This window comes from Artibeus jamaicensis, unplaced genomic scaffold (genome assembly GCF_021234435.1).
Source record: "Artibeus jamaicensis isolate MK-2021 breed Jamaican fruit bat unplaced genomic scaffold, CSHL_Jam_final contig_519, whole genome shotgun sequence".
In the NCBI taxonomy this organism is placed as follows: domain Eukaryota; kingdom Metazoa; phylum Chordata; class Mammalia; order Chiroptera; family Phyllostomidae; genus Artibeus; species Artibeus jamaicensis.
The window spans coordinates 19,787,488-19,810,595 of record NW_026521871.1 but is presented as its reverse complement, the minus strand read 5'-3'; the positions used below and the strand labels follow the sequence as shown (position 1 = coordinate 19,810,595).

The 23,108-nt window shown below is 33.9% G+C and overlaps 1 protein-coding gene across 3 annotated transcripts in view; it reads right to left on the bottom strand.

Moving 5' to 3' along the window:
* Positions 1-23,108, bottom strand: part of PPARG (peroxisome proliferator activated receptor gamma) — a 147,030-nt gene that overhangs the window by 97,543 nt on the left and 26,379 nt on the right. For all 3 annotated transcript variants that reach the window (XM_037139322.2, XM_037139323.2, XM_037139324.2), the window contains exon 2: positions 21,847-21,920. The gene's annotated coding sequence lies outside the window, so the exon portion shown is untranslated. The remainder of the gene's footprint in view (positions 1-21,846; positions 21,921-23,108) is intronic.

The window sequence follows — 23,108 nt, the reverse complement described above, 5'->3', positions numbered from 1 at the left end:
AGACATTTCTACCAAAGACTGAAGAATGATTATAATCCAAACCTTTAATTTAAGATCTAAGTTCTGGTATTCACTTAATTGGTATGGGAAAGAAGGAAAAGATGTTTTTTATCTAAATTCAAGAGTCAATAGGCAGAAGTGTGAAAGTAGAAAGAAGTGGCAGACCAGGACTCAAGCCACTAATCCATTTATGAACTGAAGCAAATCATAATGGTCTTAAACCCCCATTTTTAAAGTGGAGATAAGGAAAGTAGAGTAGATGCCTTCTAACATTTCTTTCTTAGCTCTTCTTTTCAATGAATTTTAAATGTTAAGGACTCATCTATTACAAACTGTTGTCCCTAATCAGAATCATGTCTAACCTCTCCATTGGTTAATAATATTATTGCTATAATCTGCCCGCATGCCCACCCACTCAGCTACCTTATTGTTAATTATTTCCTAACATGTAACTTAAATTCTATTCAAAAGGATGTATCTACTCACTCCTGTGTATCTGTGGTATATAGTGGGAGCTCAATAAATGAGTGGATGCATTATTGTGTAAACGAATGTGTATAATCCTATTTTCTGTCATCCACCAAGACTTGTTTCTGGCTTCCTGATCTTATTTATGCTGTAACACTTCATGATATGTTTTTCTTCATTAGTGCAAAGTAAATGGTCTTTGAATGCCAATTCAATAGTTTTTACTCCAATATCTCATTGTACATTTACACCTAAGTTGTTTGTTACATATTTGTTTCATTTCTCCAGATATACGTTAAGACTTTTGAAAACAGGAGGGGCGTGCCCTTCATTTATTTATTCTTCTTAGTACAGCCTTAGGTATTCAAGACTTGATCTACCATCAATTCTAAACAGATGGTATACTGTCTTTTCAAAGGCCTTCAGGAAAGTACCCTACCCCCAACTTAAATGTCCACAAGAAGCTCAGACCCCTTGTTTTATTTCCAGAAGGGATTTTAAGAAAGGTGGCTATCATCCTTTGCATATGCCCCTACAAAAACTTAAAGATTATTATTCAAATACAATATTCCTCTTCCTTTTGTTACCAGTTGAAGAACTGGGTTCTCACAATTAGTTCTTTAGACCTGACTCCATTTTTTGGTACTTGAAAGTTCTAACATTACTTCCTTGAGTTGTACATAGAGAGTCTTAGACTGTGAAGGAGCACAGCATTCTCATCAAGGCTCTACTACTTACTAATGTCTTTGGGTAAGTCTGTGCATTTTGGGCTTCTGTTTTCCCATATGTAAAATGGGAAGTAATATCTGTCCTGTCTTACAGAGATATTATTTATACAGTAAATAGGTTACTATATCAAAGAAATTTACAGATTTAAAAGTTCTGTACAAATATATTATTTTCTAATTGCTACAGAACATTAAAAGCATGTTCCTTAAAATTATAATGTAAGAACTTCATTAAATAAACATTCAAAAATATATATGTGTAAAAACATTGAAAGGAACTGTGCTATAGTGGTAATATTAATTATTTATGTTTTGATTTACTTATTTATTATTTATTTATTTTTAGAGAGGAGAAGGGAGGGAGAGAGGGAGAGAAATATCAATGTGTGGGTTGCCTCTCGTGCACCTCTACTAGGGGACCTGGCCCACAACCCTGCAGACATGTGTCCGAACTGGGATTCAAACCAGCGACCTTTTGGTTCCCAGGCTGGCACTCAAACCACTGAGCCACACCAGCCAAGGCACATTAGTTATTTAAGGATGATGAGATTATGAGTGATTATTTTCTGGTTTTTTTCTAAATCTTTTTTCGATAATAGCTATTACTTTTAGATTCTAAAGTTACCTTAAATTAAATAAAGATACTGCAAAAATTGAGTATTAAAAATAGCAGCTATCTAATCTGGAGGATTCTTTTTTTTTTTTAAAGATTTTATTTATTTATCTTTAGAGGAGAAGGGAAGGAGAGAGGGAGAGAAACATCAATGTATGGTTGCGTTTGTGCATCCCCTGCTGGGAACTGGCCTGCAGGGAACCTGCCTGCAACCTGGGCATGTGCCCTGACTGGGAATCGAACCGTGATTATCTGGTTCACAGGGAGGATTCTTTAAAAGAGAATCTCAAAATCAAATTCCTGACAACAAACCCTTTATATCAATCTGAAACTACAAGTGAATGGATTAAGCTACCTTAAAAAAATACACAGTAATTTCTATTACTCCCAACTTGTAGTATGATAGGCCCATTAATCTGATGAATCTGGATTAGACTAGTCTGATGGCAGTTTCTACCATTTATATCCATAGTCATATAAATGAGACTGTGTAAGATATGCGACACACAAAATAAAGGTAAAAAAATTAGAAATAAATTTAGAGCATATAAAGATCTTAATCTAAAAATAAGACTAAAATTTCTGAGTTGATTATTAAGGTAAAATGCAGAGATGAAAAGCTAAGCTTTTCAAAGACGAGGAAAGTTATCAACAACTATTATCTTCCATCTTTTTTTTCTCTGAAGTGTTCCTACTAGATATCAGCATCATTTGTCCTCAGAGAGAATCAAGATGTGAAAAACTGACAACATGGAAAACCTCAGACAGGAAGCTTAACGTTAGTATTGCATGAAAGAGACCACAGACTCCTGACCCGGTTATTGCCCTCTGCCCATCCCCATTCCCTAAGAGCAACCAGCATTATTCTGGTGGATCTTGTGATATTCAGAATGTATTCACAAATCAATTTCCAGCTCAGCTTTTATCTTAATTTAGTGAGAATTCTCATCAGTAGTCTTTTGGTTTCACCATGTCTCACCCTCAAGATAACTTCCTCTTTAACACGTTCTCATCATTCCCACTCCTTACCCCTCCTGATTAGTGTCTCTGAAGGGTCAAATGAGATGACCAAACACTTTCCTACCCAAACTGGGACACCTTTACACGTCAAAGAGGCAATATTATAATTTACACTCAGACAACTGGCAAAAACTGAGACTGTAACAGGTAACCAGGACACAGCATTAAGCAAACTGAGCAGATTTAAAATTAAGTAAAGTGAGATTTAAGAGAGGAGTGATGTGTCATTATGTTTTGGTTCCTGGCAACTAGAAGCTTGGTCAATGCTGCCATAGCTTCTTTTCATATTGTCTTCAACTTCTAATCTTCAACTTGTTAGCTCATGAATGTAGGGATCACATTACTACTTGTATTGGAAATCTATAATTAAATGTGGTGAATCAAATTTTCTTTGCTTTTCTTCTTTTTTTTAATGTTAAGGTTCACACAGGGCAGTTGTTCTGCAAAGGAGGGTGAGAATTGCAAAGGTTTTGCCCCAGGCTGTGTTGCATTAAAATTATTACATCTTCCCTGGCTGATGTGGCTCAGTGGGTTGAGCACCAGTCTGCAAACAGAAAGGCACATGCCTGGGCTGTGGGCCAGATCCCCAACTGGGGGCATGCAAGATGCAACTGATCAATGTTTCTCATGTTCATTGATGTTTCTCAGGCACATTGATATCTCTCTTCTTTTTTCTTCCTCTCTTCCCCTCTCCAAAAAAATAAATAAAATCTTAAAGAATTATTGCATCTGGCCACTTTGCAAGCAACCAGGTGTGAAGTAATGGATTACAACTCTCATTTTAATATCTTTCAACATAAAAAACAATAACAATAGTCAATATATTTATTTCAAGGCTTCCAAGAGGTGAGAGACATTAGCCACATAGAAACCACACTTAGAAAAACTAGAGATAGAAATGAGCCTATTAAAATAATGTTTACAATGATCTAAAAAGCTTACTTTAATGAAGGCAATAAAATAAAGATGGTTGCAAATAAGTAAAGCACTCAGAGTAGCAAACACCAGAATAATTCAATTCAGTAAATTCTTAACACTTGGAAAAGTCTTAATCATATGACAGCTATTGAAATTATTGTATTTGGGGGTTATTACTAGGATTGCTAAAGTCCCATAAACATGACCTAGCAATAAGGGCTTTGATGATACCAGTTCTAATATATTCTTTGGAGAGTATACAGAACTCTAATACAGACTAAAAAACATCTCAGTATCAAATTCCTAACAACAAACCTTTTTATATCAATCTGAAACTACAAGTGAATGGATTAAGCTACCTTGAAAAGAAATAAACAGTAATTTCTATTACCCCCAATTTTGTAGTGTGATAGGCCCATTAATCTGATGGATCTGGATTAGGCTAGTCTGATGGCAGTTCCTAGCATTTATGTCTATAGTCATAAAGAAGAATATGATATGGGAACATACAAAATGAAGGTGAAAAAATTTGGAAATAAATTTAGAGCAAATAAGGATCTTAAACTGTAAAGAGCTATATGGTAGGGTGACAGAGATGAAAGTAGATTAAATGAACAATTGGGACAGAAGGACCTGTTGGAAGAATTCAGGATAGGGCAACTTTTATCATAAAATGTAAAATAAACAGTAACTTTGTACAGTATTTTAAAGTGATTTGACTTTCGGCGGTGAATGCACAATGCGATTTTATTAACCAATGTCATCTCAATAAGTTTAATAAAATTAGAAAATAAAGTTTATGAAGTATTTATATATTATTTATTTAATCTTGAGAGGGAGAAATTATTTCTATTTTACTGAAAACTGAGGCTAAGGGAAACTATGTGACATGACCAAGATCATTTGAACAGGAAGTAAAATCTGAACTTAAAGAAGTAACACAAATCAACAAACATGCTGAGAGGACCCAGTCAAAAAACTCTGCTGTTACAAGACACTAAGGGAAACACAGAGACATATAAGACTCCCTTTAAGGAATTTATATCTTGTTGGAAAACAAGATGCAAAGAGGTGAAAAGTAATGACTCATGATTTGAGTAAGAATTCCAGCCAACCTATAAAAGACATGTCACAAGGTATCATCTGGTTAATTACCAAATACATAAAAAATGACTAAATTTCAAAGGACTCTGAAGAGCATGTCAAAATGGAATAATATCAAAACAGCTCCATGCAAGAAATAGGATTTCAGCTAGGGTTTATATAATGAGCAAGACATAGAGACAACAAGAGCATGGCCTCAGGAAAGACTGACTGTGTATCTATATCACTTTCATATCTATGTTACAGAACCTCAATTAACTATTATTGTATGAATAAAAACCACTGTCTGGTTGATGAACTGATCATTGATGGACTGAAAGACACATGGAGAGGAACTGCAGGGCATTTGAGCAAGGGGAATGGGCATAATAAGTTATTGTGCTTTATAGTAGTCTAGTAAGTGACTTATCCAAGATTAGTTATATAGCTACAGAAGTGTCAATGTAGGTCTCTTGACTTGCAGTGAGGTACAGAATTTAGGTCTCCTGACTTTCCAGTGAAAATGGAAAAAAATATTAGGTTTAAATTTGACGTACTTAAGCTAGTATCCCATCATCGCCACATACCAGGAATATATTGAATCCTGATTATCTTCTATCCAAACTGGAATATTCTGGAGACTGTTAATCTGTGAAGCCTCTTCCCATTTCTCCATTTACATCAGTAAGTAAACTATGCTTTTTCCCACCTCAAAGCTTCCACACTTTACTTCCTCTGTCTGTAACATCATCATCGTTCTTCTCATAGCTCCCTTAAAGTAATTCCTGTTCTGTTAGAATGTCATCGTAAAAATTACTTCCCCAAACCCTCAAACTAGGTTAAATCACCCTGCTCATCACTATGTACAACCTAAATTAGCCTTCTCTCCCCTCATAGTACTCATCTTAGTTATTACTTGCTCATTACTGCTTTCCCTCTACATTATAAACTCAATGAAGACATGATCCCTGCAAGTACACCCACAGTAGCACAAAGAACACTGAATAAAGCCTTAGAAGACTTGAATTTTAGTGTTGGTTGATTTTATTGATTTTCTGCATTATTTGGCAAGTTATTTAAATTCTCTAAGCTTCCTTTGTAAAAGAAGAGAAGTTGAATTTGACCAGACTTTCTTAAACTTTACTAATGTACAGATCTCTTTTAAAGAAAAAAAATCTTATAGACCTACCAAGGTTAGGTCTCTCAGACTCCTCAGAGAACCTGTAACCCCAGGTTGAGAAAACCAATATAAGAAACCACTATAATGTCCTGGCATTGTGAAATTTGGGCTTTATCATGACCTTTTAGGTTATTATTGATATAAAAACATTATTTTTAAATTCTAGAACTCTCAGAACCTAAAAGTATATTTGTGGATCCCCTAAGAATTTGTGGATCCCAGTTCGAGAAACAGATGGTCTCTTCCAGCTCTAAAATTCCACCATCCTAAGAAGATGGATATTTATTTTCCAGAATATTTCTAATGAATCATAATGATTCATGTCATAATGAATCATGGGCTCATTAAACTGAGATTTGGGAGAGAATATAAGGAATTCCATAGCATCAAGACAACCAGAAAAATTATTTCATATGAAGAGAGATATTTATTCTCTATTGCTGATTTTAGCAACAAGATGAAAAGCATTTGACCTTAAGTCAATGTATGTGGCAATGAAACGCTGACAGAAAGCATTCCTTGGGTTCAGATGAAGTGATTCTTTTGATTATACAGGAAAAGTATGTGAAAACAGGAATTAAAAAGTGAGAGAGGAATAATAAAAAGGCAAAAAGCAAACAGCCCAATTAAAAAATAGGCAAAGGACTTGAATAGACATTTCTCCAAGGACACAGATAGAGATGTTCAGTAAGCCCATGAAAAGATTCTCGACATCGTAAGTTATTAGAAAAATCAAATCAAAACCACAATGAGACACCACTTCACACCTACTAGGATGGCTATACTATGATCCCACTTACATGAAGTAACTGGAATAGGCAAATTCATAGACACAGAAAGTAGAACAGAGAGAACCACAGGGTAGGTTATCGGGAGTTGGTTAATGGGCACGGAGTCCTTGTTTGGGGTCATGAAAGGGTCTTGGATATAGATAGGGCTGATGGTTGCACAGCATTTTAAATGTAACTGATATCACTGAATGCTTAAAAATAGTTAAAATGGCAAATTTTATGTTGCATATATTTTCCCACAATAAAAAAACAGAGATGATACAGCTTGTTTTTTACTGGTTGGGCATCTAAATTGCTAGCCTGTTAATAATCTAATAAAGATATAAAACACGTTAATTTTTGAGATTTCTTATTGCAGATCTGTTCTACAATAAGAAATCTCAAAAATCAACAGTAATGAGTCAGTGACTAAACACCTACTCTGTTTATTTTGGAATTATGGAGGTCCCCATAACTGGTCCATACCTCTCAAGCAGCACAACCCTAATTCCACAGTTCAAGTTAATTATTAATCATCCTTAGTGGTGAATGTTAAAGGCCTAAAGGATCAATGAAAATAGTTAAGCTACAAATCTAAGTATTCTGATTTCTTCTAATTACTTTTATCCACTTCTAGTGGCGGTGATAATAAGCAATTGAATGACTATCAGACTCAAGGACAGAAAAGTCAGAGCACGGTTGTTCTACATAGTAGATTCTAAGAGCAAAACTTAATACTGTTTCTTCCCATTTTTACCTTACAGTACATAGGCTTTGCAAGGGGGACAGAACTTTGCCAATGTCATTTAGATACTAAAGATTTGTTTTTATTTAATTTGTTTGCATTGTCACCTTGATGAGAGATTCTAACAGAAACAGATGGCATTGGTGGCTGAGAAACCTTGGAATTTTAACACCTCTTTTGTGACATGAATATTTGTTTCAAAGGACTTTGCCAAATGTAACTCAAGTGTACTGTGGAACAATGATTCCCTCCTATACCTCTTCAGACTTTGGGTCTCAGCCCTTTCTCAACAGGGCCCAAAAAATCATTTATGCCAACTCTCACCTTAAATTCTCTGCTGTGGTCTTCATTGGCTTTTGATTTGGGCTCCTGATTGTCTTTAAAAAACACTGCCAGGTTAAGTCAAAAGAAACAATGTCTTTAGTTTTTCTCAGGCTGCTTGGAATTAAACCCCTGACTAGAGAAATGTGACATCTATTCATAATAAATATTTTGTTCTTCAGGCTTCTCTTTACTGGACTTCTTACCAAATGCCCAGAGGCCAGGCTCTCAAATTATCTGAATATAAACAAAATGCTTGTTTCCTGACTGAGACCTCATTTGCCAAGATTCCACTCAGACTACTGATTTATAGGTGGTTCTAACTTTCTAAGTGCAGAAGGATCGTAACAGAGTTATGACACCGCCTACGGTCAGGCAAACAGAACAGCTAAAATAAAATCAACAGCAACCCAAAGAGGAAGAAGCAAATTGGACTAAAACATCCACAGCTTCCTTCTCTTTTACCATTCAATCCTTCTCACCCTACCTCACATATTTTAAATTATAAAATAATCTCTTTGACATAACTAGTACAGGTGGGACAAAAGTAAGTTTACAGTTGTGAGTACGTGAAACAGAGTTTATTTTTATATTATTATTTATTATCGTATTATTTTCCATGTGAACAACTGTAAACCAACTGTAAACTTTTGCCCTACTCTGTATATCCTAGTAAATTTGTCACTCTTTTAAAATAATTCTGTGAAAATGTATATTCTGAAAAAATTGACAAATACTTAAAATTGAACAAACTTTTAAGGGAGAAATTTTAAAAAATCAATCACCTTCCTTCCAGTTCGTATTTTCATAGAATGGCTGACTGCATAACTAACTTGCATCTAACTTGACTCAAAACCCAGGATAACTGTGTAGCTTCCACTGAACATTCAGCTTTTGGATCTTGATTGCCCCACCTAATATTTTACTTTCTACCCAACAACCAAACAGCCACATTAAAATCTGTATTTCCATGTATCCCATGTAAACAAACACTCAGGGAAAGGGTCTGACAAATGATCACATGCAAGGTTGAAGCTTGGTAATGAAAAAGAACAAAGACATGGTCCTGATGGCCAAATCACTGAAGATAAAGTCAGCTAACAGTAACACGTCAACTTGGGCTCTTAATTTCTCATCAGAAAGATAGTGAACCCCCAAATAGCAAGAGTAAAACTGATAATATTCTGGAAAGTAGTATAGAGTATACAAAAACATGTATTTGGAAAAATATTCCTGTAGTTAATTTTCCCATTTAAGAACACTAACCAGAGATGTCTCTGTTGATTTTGTTACAGCTGTAACTTTTCCACTGTATGAAGCATTAAAGTTACAAATTGGCTTGCTGTTTGAGTTGTCTGGAAAAAGTATATTCTGTATCACTGGACTGCTGTAAATTTAAATCCATTTCCTCTAGTTCTCAGCTCATTTTGGCAGAATACTTCTAACTAAAAGTGTAATAAACTATATTGTCATTCTGCAGGGTTTTTACAACTCCATCTACCACATTTGAGGGGTGTGGGGAGGTAGCAAGAACCCATAAGGAAGTAAATGGTATTATGGTGACATTTTGTAACCTTTAGCTAGCCCAGAGACAACTGAAATCATGTGTTTAAGATGGGAAGTGTTACTAAATTTGGAATGACTTCTTGTGGCTTTTTTTCTTACACCAGTATCACTAAAGTTGTTCATAAATAGTTTTCTGCTGTTTTTTCCTAAATCATTTTTCCTCCAAAATATAAAACACAATTTCTTTTTTTTGTAAAGGAAATATTCTTGGTAATATTAGAATTAACAATAGATGGGAAATCAGAGTACTATAATTAATTTTTAAGTTACTACAAAAGGTATTTTTAAAAAATCCTAAGGTTAACATTAAATGTCCATTAATTTCCCAAGTTTAGTTCCCTTTTTATAAAAAAAATCAACATTGTAACCAATTAAAAAACAAGTAAGGGGTTTTAAAAAAAGGCACTACATGAAAAGTGACTAATAACACAATTAACATGTCCCTGAATTGTCATGGAAAAGACTGAAGGGAGAGATCAGAGAATAATGGAAAAAGCATTGTTTGAAGCCTCTTTGTTAGTGACATTTTATTTTGCAATTCAACTTTCATTCATTTAATATTATTGAGTAGTTATTATGTATTAGGCATTATGCTGGATGCTGAGGACACATCAGAAAATAGGATATAGTCCTTGCTTTCAAGAAAGTTCACAGTTAATAATACCTTCAGACACTTTACTAGTTTTTAACAAGGGGGAGGGAAGGGATACATCAAGAAACTTTGCCTTGAAGATTTATATTCTAAAAACTTCCTTTATACCTCTAATTTTAGTTATTCCTATAAATTCTTTTGATATATAATAAAGCTGTATGATTGTCATAATCTATGAATGCTTAGAAAATTAAGTATTGGAAGGGTCCTTAAAGAACAATTTGTCTAACCTAACCTAATTCATCTAATGTATGTGAAAACTGAGATTGGAAGAGGGAAAGTGATTTAAGGTCACTTACCTGCCATGTCTTTATTTTTTATGAGCTTTCTCCCAAGTAATTTATAACTTTGGAGGTATCATTGTAACTAGTGCTTTTATAAATCTATGCTTGACAGACATCTTTCTCATTTATCTTCCCTCAATCTCTGCTGGGACAGCCATCACATTAACTTTATCAACCTTTCTTCCAAGCTTAGTGGAAGCAGTCTTTCATTACAGGGTCTGTCTCTTTTTTAATGCCTAAATTGAGACCTCACCCCTATCACATTTCCTCCTTTGCCATTCACTTGCATGTACTCTTCCCTATTTTATTTGACTCAACTGCTCCAGTAAAACTGTCCTATAAATTATCAGTGGTTTGTCTTCTTCCTTCATTAACAGATGATGGAAAACTATCTACTACCTTCTAAACTCCTCAAAAAAACCATCCCTACCACTACACTTAAGCTGTAATCTTAAACAGTGAACTCCTCCTTGCAACTATTAGTAGCCTTACTCCTTTTTTCATTCTTCTTGACTTTTCGATGTCATTTTACAATATTTCAGTTAAAAAAAAGTAATCTAGGGAGTCAGAAGGATCTTAGTTTAAGTCCAGATTCTACCTCATATTAGCACTATGATCTTAGGCAAGTTATTTAACCATGCTAAACTTTATTCAGCTGTAAAATAGGGATAATCACAATTCCTACTTTACAGGGTTACAGTGAGGACTAAATAGGATTATACACATAAAGTTATTAACACAAAGCCAGTTATACAAGAGGAAAAAGGTGTTGGTTTCCTTTTCCTCTTCTTAAAATTCTTTTCATCTGGCATAAGTGATACTACTCTTTCTACCCTCTCATCTTCCTTTTTCTTTAATTGAAATACATTTGACATATAATATTGTATAAATTTAAGGTATACAAGATGTTAATTTGATAAGCTCATATAATGTAATATGATTGCCACTGTAGCAATAATTAGCCCCTCTATCATGTTACATAATTACCATTTCCACCACATGATGCAGAAATTCCACTTCTGGGTATACAACCAAAGAAAATGAAAACAGGATATTGAAGAGATGTGTGCACTCCCATGTTTACTGAATCACTATTCTCAATAGCCAAGATGTGGAAACAACCTAGTTGTCCATCAGTGGATGAATGAAGAAGACATGGTATATATATACACACACAAACACAATGGAATATTATTTAGCCACCAGAAAGAAGGAACCCTTCCATGGGTAATTAACAGCATGGATGAAACTTGAGCACATCATGCTAAGTGAAATAGAGAAAGTGAAACAGAAAGTCAAGGACTTTATTATCTCATTTATATGTGGATCTGAAAGAGCCAAACTGGTGAAAACAGAGAGTACAATATGGTTACCAGAGATGGGGGGAGAGGACAAATGCTGTTTAAGGATAAATAAAAACTTGCAATAGGTAGCAAACAAGTCTTATAGATCTAATGCACAATGCAGTAAATATAGAGAATGATATTATATTATAATCATCAAACTTGCGAAAAGACTAGAACTTAATTATTTCAACCACTAAAAGAAACAACAAAATGTAATGGGAGAAAAATTTTGCAAACTATCAGATAAAGATATCTGAAAAAAAACCCTCATACAATTCAATAACAACAACGAAAACCCCAAAACAATCTACTTAAAAAATGGACAGAGGAACTAAACAGACTTTTTCCCCAAGAAAAAATCCAAGTGGCCAATAGGCACGTGAAAAATAGCTCAACATCACTAATCATCAGGGAAATGTAAATAAAAACTGCAATGAGATATCACCTAGTGCCTGTTAGAATGACTATTATCAAGAGGCTGACAGTAACCAGAGAGGAAGGGAGAGAGGGGTAACAGGGGATAGTGGTTGGAGGGGCATCAGGGAACATGTATGAAGGACAAATGGACAAAGCGAAAGGGGTGGGAGGCAGGGATGGGTGGGGCGTGGGGGGCATGGTGGGCTGAAAATGGAGATAATTGTACTTGAACAACAATAAAAACAAGACAAAACAAAACCCCAAAAATAACAACAAAAAAGAAGTGTTGGCAAAGACGTGGGGAAAAAGGGAACCCTTATATACTGTTGGTAGGAATGTAAATTGGTTCAGCCACTATGAAATAGAATACGGAGGTTCCTCAAAATACTAACAATAGATATATCTTCCTCTTTTAAACTTTACCTTTGTGTTGTTTCTTAAGATCTCAGCTTCAATACACCCTTCACTCTATGTTAATGACACCCCAATCAATTACATCTAGTTCTAACCACTGAAACAAATTAGTTCAGCCCCATTATCTTCATATCTCTCTGGGATATTTCTACAGATATATTCCACCTTCATTTCAAATTCAGCAAGTCTAAAATCAAACTCATCTTCTCCCAAAACAGAGTCCTTCTTCTATGCTTCTTTTAATACCACTATCACTCTACACATCAACCAAAAGTTAATATTTTATTTTCTTTCATCCTCTTTATTTTTTCATTCAGCCACCAAATCTTATATATTATCAAACTATCTCTTTCACTTGTCCCTTCCAAAAGGAGCTGCTTTTATCATACCACTTCCCTACCCGTAAATCTTCAAGTTCTCCAATGCCTCCTAGACAAAGTCCAAGTTCTTCACTATAGCCTTTATATCCAAAGTTAGCCATTTTCCTCTCCCTATGTGAATGTCCCACTAAATCTAAAATAAAACATGCCCATCATTATCTTTCCCCATGATACTCCTCAAGTTTAAAATTTCCATCTTCTTCCTTCTCATGTACTCATATACTTACTTTCAGGGTTCAGCTCAGGTGCAACCATCCATGAAACAACTACTGACTATTTCAGCTCTGCATGTGTGTCTTATTCTATGAACTTTTATTACATATTTTTCCTCAGTCACACATTGCCCTGCTCTATTATTTAATTCTTTCATGTGGTGCGTGTATTGTATTTATCCTTGAGACAACATTGTGATCAGGAATATCTCATACTTCTATTTTGTCTAGAACACTGCTGGATATATAAAAGTAGCTCAGTAAATACATGTTTAATGAAAAACATATACAAATAGGAGCCATAAAAAAATCTCAGTACAAATAACTATTCTAGCCCTTTACCTAACTTACAAGCCCTGCTTCAAATCTTATAGAGAGTTGAAAAGCCACGATCGATCTGGAAACTGAATATTTGCATCCTTAAATTATGTTACAGAAAAAGTAGTTGATAAGGTACCTATGTGCTTTTATGGATCCATTTACAACACTTAAAAAAAAGCCCATGCAAAGGTTAAATCTACAAAATTGTAAACATAACACAGAAATTCTTTTCTTAAAATAATTCAATTTTGTACCATGCTTTGCAGCTGTAGTTGGTAAATTTTAAAATAATATTAAGGCAAGACTGCTAATAATGCTATGTTTAATTTGTAGAAAAATAGGTACATCTGAATAATTTAATTTCGGTTGCATTATAATTGTATTGCTTGTATAATATGTGCTATAATTTCTGTTAAGTATTAGGGATACCCAAAAGATAGTCTCTGTTCTCAAGAAGCTTACTTCATAAAACTATAAAATCGAGAACAATAAATGATAATTGGCACACTCCAGTCATGAACCAAATGCTAAGCAGTCTGGTTGGGCTGAACCACAATATTTGCGGTAGCGAATGGAGGCAATAAGACTGAGGGGATAGGTTGAGGCCAACCACAAACAATGTCTCTAGTGCTCCCTGAAAGAGAGGTGAAATGTAAACACAGTGTTTTAGAAAGATAATTGTGTCAACTTGGAGGACAAAATGAGAATGGTAGACTATTGAGTCAGACAGACAATTTGTAGTAATTTAAGTGAGGAATACAGAAAATTTTAACTGAAAAAAAAATCAATGAAAATAAAAAGGATGGAAAAACGAATTTATAGTAGCACCAATCAGTAGGTTCATACATAAAAGGATTTCTTCCCTGACTAGTTTGGCACCAGGGAGCAGATATAGTTCACCTTACAAAGAATCTATTCTTAGACTCTTACCTGCTATTACTATTACTTTTATTCCAAAGTCTGATGGGTAAAAACAGTTACTCCACAAATTGAGAACAAAAGTGAGCAACATTTTTTAAAATTTTCAAGTATCACAGAGCGTGAAAGTCAAGTTATTTCACCACATTCCAGCCATTATTCATCCCAAGTCAATTACTCTTTAAAAAGGATGTGAACTTAAAGGAAGTTAGTCTACACTGAAAGACACAGAGGCATTACATTTTAAAAGTGTGATTGCTTCTACTTAGCACTTTCACTGGCAAATATGTAGTGAGATACAGATCTATTTCATTCCATTCTTTCCATGTTGGCTCATAAAATAAAATTTAAAAAATGAGTTAACATATACAGTGAGAGAGCATAATGCTTTTTCTGAACAAAGATATTACAAAGATCTTGAATAGGTGCACAGATTCTTTGAATGTAACCATATCACAGAGATAAGCATTTAAGCTAATTATTTCATATTTTTAACCATGTGGCACTATGTTATTGTGGGGTCTGAAACTGAAATAATTAAATGCAGAAATATCTAATTAATTTCAACAAATGGCTTATTACAAATTGGATCTCAATAAGAAGCTACCCAGGTATGTTTCTACAGAGCCTTAAATTACTGAAAACACATAATCACTATTAAGAAAATAAATAGCAGTAGGTCAAAAAAGCAAAAACCAATTCAGCTCTGCTTTAATTGGTAATAAGAAAGTAGAATCTAAGCAATAAAGATGTCCATTTCTCTAAAGCAATAAATAAATACATAATAAACAAATATTCAAGATACTTCTAATAACATATCTTCAAAAAAAGATTAGTATGTGCTAGGAAACAATCAACCCTGATGGCAAAAATGTAATACTTGTGTACTCAACAGGATGGAGCAGGTTCCACTCAAATCCCACCCTCTTAAAGAATGACCTGGATTAGCCAATGAGTGAACCACTGGTAGGGTGTACTGGGACATTTAGCTTGAGTGGGAGAGAATGAGTTTCTTGTCCTATTTTCACATCTTCACTTGGAAAATATAAAAATTAAAGGCAATGATTATAGTAACCCTTTAAAGATGTTTAGTAACCCTTGAAAGATATATAAAGATATACAACGTTGTAAAGTTTTTCTAAACCCTTTATGTATCTTACTTGATCCTCACAATATATATCTTAACAGATAAGGAGGTTGAGGTCCAGAGTTAGGACAGTGCCAGTTAACAAAAGAGGAGACTATAATCCGGGTGTCCCGACTCCAAAAGCAGCACCTTTCTCTCAAATGACATAGTTAGGGTCCTTCCAAAATATAACTGGAGGTCAGTGTTGGTAAAACACTAAGTATTAAACAACTCTATAGTAAGAAGGAAATTATTTTCATTATTTGTATGTAATTATTATAATTCTTCTTAAATAATACTCCTGATATTTCCAGTGAAAGTAACAAAAATATTTTGTAGTTTATGAGTCATGCAATATTTCTGTGGATTTTCAAAATAGATCGCTAAATAAAATTAGGTTTTGTCAATTGTATTTATACTTCAGTGGTTACTTCTGTAAACAAAAGTGCTCTCAATTTTACAACACTATCTGGAAGGAGTTCAACAACACGTTGTTAATACTCTACTCCTACAAAATAATTTTAAAGCTCCATGGGAATTTAGATTTGCACAAGTTATTAGGATGTGACCTTTCCCTTAGATTTCTTATTTTAGGATTGACTTAACATGGTATTTCCCCAGTGGGAGCTGTTGTACTTCCTTCACAGATAAGAAAAATAGCAATCACAAATTATAGTGAGTAAACTTAGGGAAACATATATTTCTGCAATGCTGATGAAACTAAAATCTTAAAATTTATGTATTTAAAGGACCACACTATGTACTCCTTGGGTTTTAGAGGAAAGCCATGCGGCTTGCTAACAAAAGAAAACAAAAGTTATGCCATTATGGTATTTCCCTGAAATTTATTCCTAATTGTTTCTTGTTCCAGCTACTAAGTCTTATGACTTTTAAAGATTATTAAAGAGTTTACGTCACTAAATTTCCTATGTCCTGCCTACTGGGAGTATAAAAGTTTAAAAATATCAAACTTTTAAGAATTTAAGTGACTTTGGATCACAAGATCTGGACTGAAGGATAAGGAATTCAAGAGTGTAAAGACAAAAACTAGAATAACACTAAAGAGATCACAGTTGCTTCACTTCTGTTCTATAATGGCTTCCAATTATTCATGTCCTACTATATGATACTGTGGTCAAATTTATGCACATTATTTGTAACACATGAGTTATTAGAAGTATCCAAAGAATCAAGGATACTATAGCTAGGACTATAGAGTTCATCATTGGCAGTGTCTTAAAAATGCAAACAAAATTGTGGAAGAGGAGATAATGAAGACATGTATTTTTTCTAACTAGTCTAAGTAGGTGCCAAAACAATTTTATACAGTGTTAGTTAATAAAACATTAAAATTAAGAAATTATGAAAGACTTAAAAGAGTTTCTGTTATGAGAATGAATATGTGGGATATAAATGAAAATTAAGTGATCAGCAAATTTTTTTGTATCCTCTCTTATCAGACACACTTGCACACGAGGCTTTATTAAAATTACTGCTCTAAGAACACTGCTTTATTTAAATCATTACTCAAGAATCTCAAATAACCAAACCTCTTCCCCTACCGTGCATTATAGAGTTTAAAGTTTAACAAAATGTTAACTCCTAATTTCAATATCACAGTTTTTCTTTCAGGCTTGATTTTTAGGAATTAATCCTCTATATTTTATAGCTGTAAATGACACTTTTAAGTAAAGACAGTACCCACTGTGATGAACTTACACATTTTTCCAGAAAATATTATGTAATTTGGAGATGGCTAAGTTTTAAAATACTGTGTTTGAATCTAAAGAGAATTTAGAAGTCATTTATCACAATCCCTTAATTTTGTAGACATTGAGGGTTAGGAATAGCAATGCATTTACTTTCTCAAATACTACAGAGACTTATAAAAATATGTGTGTATATATGTATTCAGAACTGGAAGGCAACTTGTAGAAATTAAAATAGTTTGAATAAGAATGTAAAGATTATAGATAATTTTTGCTTTAAAATGATCTTTAGCATTACTATATTGCTTATTCAATATTTAAAAATACAATATACTGCACCATAGTTAAAAGCTATAATTTCTATTTCATGTTATTAACAGTAACTTAACCCTCAAATGAAAGTTTAGAATAAAAAAAGACAATCACCCATAATCTTTTCCTATTTATTGTAATATATTTAACCACACAATTTTGAACCTTAACATTTGTACTTATATCTTTATTCTAAAATTAATATTACTCCAAAATATTCAAATCACAAATTTAAACTATTTAAATATTTTTTTAAACCTGGTTTGTATTACAATGCTCTAGAAGTTCTACTTTTTTAAATCTGTATTTTCAAATGCAGTATTTGTGTTTAACAACTAGCAACATGTGGACTTAAAGTCCATGAGGCATCCATGGCAGCACAATCTTTGCATTTTATTTAAATTTGTCACAGTGTTAGGAAATAAGCTGCAACTTCCTTGCAATTAAGTAGGTGTTTTTCTAACAAAAAAACCCACCCCAAACCCCATATTTTTCTGATACCTAAACAATCGGTGGAACTCCTCTCCACCCTCACCTCACTATAACACACACAAGCTATGGCTAAACAATAAAACATTTTAATGAATAGAAATCATTTGCTTATTTATTTAATTTTTAGAGAGACAGGGAGGGAGGGAGGAAGAGAGGGAGGAAGAGAGGGAGAAAGAGAGGGAGAGAAACATCCATACATCCATGTGTGAGAGAAACAATTACCTCTTGCAATACCACCAACGGAACACCTGGGCTGAAACCCAGGCATGTGCCCTGACTGGGAATCAAACCAGTGACCTTTTGGTTTGCAGGCTGATGCTCAATCCACTTAGCCACACCATCCAGGGCAGAAATTGTTTAAACATACGCTTTGGAAATAAGGTTTTGTTCATTTTGCTCCTAATATATCCTCAGAGCAATTTGAAATGTCGTAAGAATTAATAATGCAAGAATAATAGAGTTGCTCAAACCCTTTAGATAGAAATTTCTCTTGCAGTGACTTAGCTAGAGTAAATGATTAAAGTGAAATATATGCATGAAGATATTCACTATATGTAACAGCATTAGGATAAATAGTAATTGTATAATGATAAAAAACTAAAAACCACCTAAAAGTGGCTTAGTAAAACGTCTACTAAGATGAACAACTGTGTTGCTATTATGAAAAATTTGAAAGCCAGGCAGACTCAAAGGAAGATTTATATGACCTAATAGAGTAAGAAGCAAAAATGCTACTACATATACTATAATCATCAGTAAGTAAAAAATGTAAACATGCTAACAAGAACTGGAAGGAATTATGCAGAAGTAAAAACAGTAGTGATTAAGTGTGGTATTTTTATTTCAAAAAATATTTTCAGAAGTTTTTGATAATAAAAAAGTCTTATAACAATTTAATGTAAAATGAAACAAACCCAATGGCCAAAATTCAAAAGCAAAAGTCATTTGTTCTAGTTCCTAATCTTATTTCTAAATGTATCACCTACTTGCCTTTAAGGTTTTGAAAGTAAACATTATCATGTTCTAATTCTGAAGCCCTGAATTCGTACATAGCAGTATAGCTAAGCAGAGAGTTTATTTACAGAGGGCAGGACTAAACTTTGCATGTAAGCACATACAGAAGATGATAAAGATCATTGTGTCCTATTAGTAATTTACCGAATTGTGATTTGCTCCACCCAGTATACCTATAATTGAATTCCTCAGCCATAAAATCATTGGGACCAAACAAGTTCCAATATCTTTTATCTAAATTCTTTTTTCTCCCTTAACATTAGTTAACATATTTCTTATGGGGCTTTTCTTCTTTTTATAGATTCATTTGTCTTAGTTATAAATTAACTCCACACTCAACTCTCCCAACCAGCTCTACTGTTTCCTGTGTACGAGGTTTCTTTTTACCTGCACAATTTATGACATAGGGGCCACTTAAACTGCCAGTTGGAAAATGATGTCCAGAGAATCATCTCCAGATTTAAAAAAAAAGATTCCTAAGGATAAGTGCCCACAGGCAGAGATTCACCTCGTAGCTGGACACCCTGGCAAAGAAGTGAGATGTAACTGCTGCACTAACTCCTCATTCCCCTCCACCTCTCTTCCTACCCCGGCCCTCGTAACCGCCATTCTACTTTCTGTTATTTCTTGTTTCACCCCAAATCTGTGAACTAGTGTAAATTACTAAATTGGGTGAACACTCAAGAGAGTTACCAGCAAAAAAATTTAGGGAACAATCTGTAATGCTTATTAGCATTTCATGCCCCAACACTTAAATTCAGATCAAATAACTCATTTTCAGATGCCAAAGTACATATCTGTCTCTTAGTTTGTCTTTCAAGAGCTTGGTCTTTTGATTTTAAGTGGCTTTAGATTTTTCTAAACTTAAACTGATTTTCTAAACCAACTTAATGCTATCAATTTCTTTTCAGAATAAAAGTTCCCTTAGTACTACTTGTATTCACTGAATTCCCATACATTTTACCTAAAAAAATATGATATTCTCTCATTTTTACTGTTTAAATATAAGACTACTAATTCTACATTCTTCTTCAAATGTTGTCTTGGGTCATGAAGACTGGTTGACCAAGAGAATATTAATGAGATCTAAATACTTTCACAGTTTTTGTTTGAACATTTAAATCAGACACGACCGTCACCAACTAAAAATTTTGCTAAGAGGAGGTTCCTAAGGACACAGAGCCTTGTAGAATTTTCCTGCTAACAGGTCTTCCAGAAGACCAGAACTGGGTGAAGTATTAAATGGAGATAAAACTTGTGGAGGTGAGGATGGCAGTGTGTATGGAAACGATATCCTTGCTTCTCTCTGTTCTAAGATATGCAAACTATCAGAAACTCTACAAATCAGTGAAAATCTAATTTAAGAATGATTATTTTGAGATTCCAATATTACTTTTAAGGAACTGTTTATTTTTAAATAATCTGAAGCTTACAGAAAAGTTACAAAGATAGTAGGGAAAGTTTCCATGTACTCTTCACCTAGCTTCTCCTAGTGTTACATTACACATTACAACCATAGCACTGTGATCAAACATTACACGTTGTGATTGTAGCACAGTGATCAAACTAATAAATTAACAATGGCACAATACTATAAGCTACTTTACTTGGATTTCACCTTTTTTCCCACTAATGCCCTTTCTCGCTTGCAGGATCTGATCTAGGATCCCACACTGTATTTGTTGCCAGGTCTCCTTATTCTCCTTCAAATCTTTGGTAGCTCCTTGGTGTATTTTTTTAATAGCTTTATTAAGGTCTAAGTGATATATGAAACACTGCATATATTTAATGTACAGTTCTTCTGTCTTTACTTGTCTTTTATGCCCCTGACATTGTTGAAGAATGCTGGCCAGGTATTTTGTAGAATGTCTCTCCCTTTAGGTTTATTTATCTAAGGCTAAGGTTTTCTCATGATTCAACTGAGTTTATGAAATTTTGGAAGAATACCAAAGGCATGATGTGCCCTTTTCAAGACAATTTATCAGGGGGATATGACCTCAATATGTCATATTACTGCTGATATTAACCTTGAGCACTTGGTTAAGGTAGTGTCTGCCAAGATTCTCCACTATAGAGATACTATCTTCCTCTGTGCAATTAATAAATATGTGGAGGGAGATACTTTGAGGTTATATACATATTCTGCTTTTCCTTACACTTTAACCAATTTTAGTATTTATCTTGCCTGCAGCAATCATTACTGTGGTTCTTTAATGGCAATTTTCTACTTCCCTCATTCCTTTTACATTTACTAATTTAAATTCTTCTGTGGGGCAGTTCTCTTTCCATTTGTTTATTTAGTCAGCATTTATTTATATCAGTATGGAACCATGTATATGTATTTTATATGGGGGGCTATAATCTAGTACTACAGTTACCTTCTTTATTGCTTAAATTATTCTGGCTTTGGCCATTGGGAGCCAGAACACAACTATTACACATTGATGCTACTTTCGCCTTTATGACCAGGAAGCATGGTTGCATAGCCTACAGGGAAGCAGGCACGATATTTTAATTTTTATCCCCACTTAGTTGTAAGTATCAGGAACCTAAAATAATATGCTTGTACTTGAGACTTATTTCTCAATAAGTCAAGATTGAGATACGAGTTATTTCTCAACTTCTAGGTCACTTTCCTGTCTTTGTTTTGTCTTAGACAAATATATTACTGTGTTTTCCCTCAACTGACTAGTAAACTATACAGTAGAAAGTATTCTGATAGTCAAAATAAAAGCTCTTTATGAAATTTTACAGTGCAATACTATGAAAAATTTGCACGTTATTTTAAAAAGATACTTTTAAGAACATTCAGTGTAATAAATTCTGAGTTTACCTACCGTTCAACGGTGACTCTTGTTTGAGAAAATGGCCTTCTTGTATATCTGTGGTTTAGAATTGGCCTTTTCCAAATCTAAACAATAAAAAAGAAAGAAGATTTTTTAATATACATACTCAAAATTCTTAGACAACCATGGTTGTCTAAGAATTTCCAAAGTGTACAAGCAAATAAATTTTTTTGTTGGATTTCATTCTGAATGTTTGCTTTCTCTGAACTTGGTCTTGTATTTTCTAGAAGTAACCAATAGGCTACTAACTGTGGAATCTACCCATAGACACATTTATTAGATTGATTTTACCTACTCTCTGAGGTCTGTCATTGATCATGAGTTAAGGTCCTATCTCATCCATCTTTTACATCATATTAATGATGAAACCTACATTATTGTACAGATATAAGAAAAACTTATTGTAAAAGGATTAATAACTTCAAAAGACAGATGTTTGATAAAACTTATGCACAGCAAAAATAACATTAAGATATAACATCATTCTAGATGGCACATGTCTGTTAAGCCTAAGGTAAAGTACAGTGATGTGTCATAACTACTTAGGGACAGTAGATGCAGCATAGTCCATGTGAAGCATATTTTTAAAAGGAAGACCCGGAGAGCACATTATCTAAGTAAAAGTGCCAAAGGTCTTAGGGTACATATCCTTGGCTCTTATGAAGGATTCGGAGATCCTAGAATAGCTGTACATTCCCTGAAGACAAAACAGCATTTGCTGCCAGAAGTCTAATCACCAGGGCCTTAACAGACCCAATATCCAGGCTCAATGTTCTGAACAGTCTAATTTACAAAAAACTATTTTTTAAAAATTTCTGCTCCTTTCAAATTGAACCTTGCAAAAACTATTCTGTTATCCATGCACGACATAAAAGTAGAACACGAATATTAAATGTCTTCCCATTTTGCATTTCTAATATGAATACATATAAACTATAGCCAATGTATTTTATTTGATTATCGTTTACTACTTTTGTTTGGAAATGGAAAACCTCTTAATGTAGACTCAATATCAGTCATAAAGTAACCATTTGTTTTCAGAATGGGACATATTCTTCTACAGAAAGAGCTAATGTGTCAGTGTTTTAGGCCTGTATGTTTTGTTTTCTCTCTGCTGACCTGTATCATAGCAATTTATATATGCACCCTCTGATTTGCTGTCAAAACAAAAGCAGCATCCACACCAAAAATGTTCATTATATATAACATGCATAACACCTGAGAAACAACTTTATAATGGATGACCACTTTGA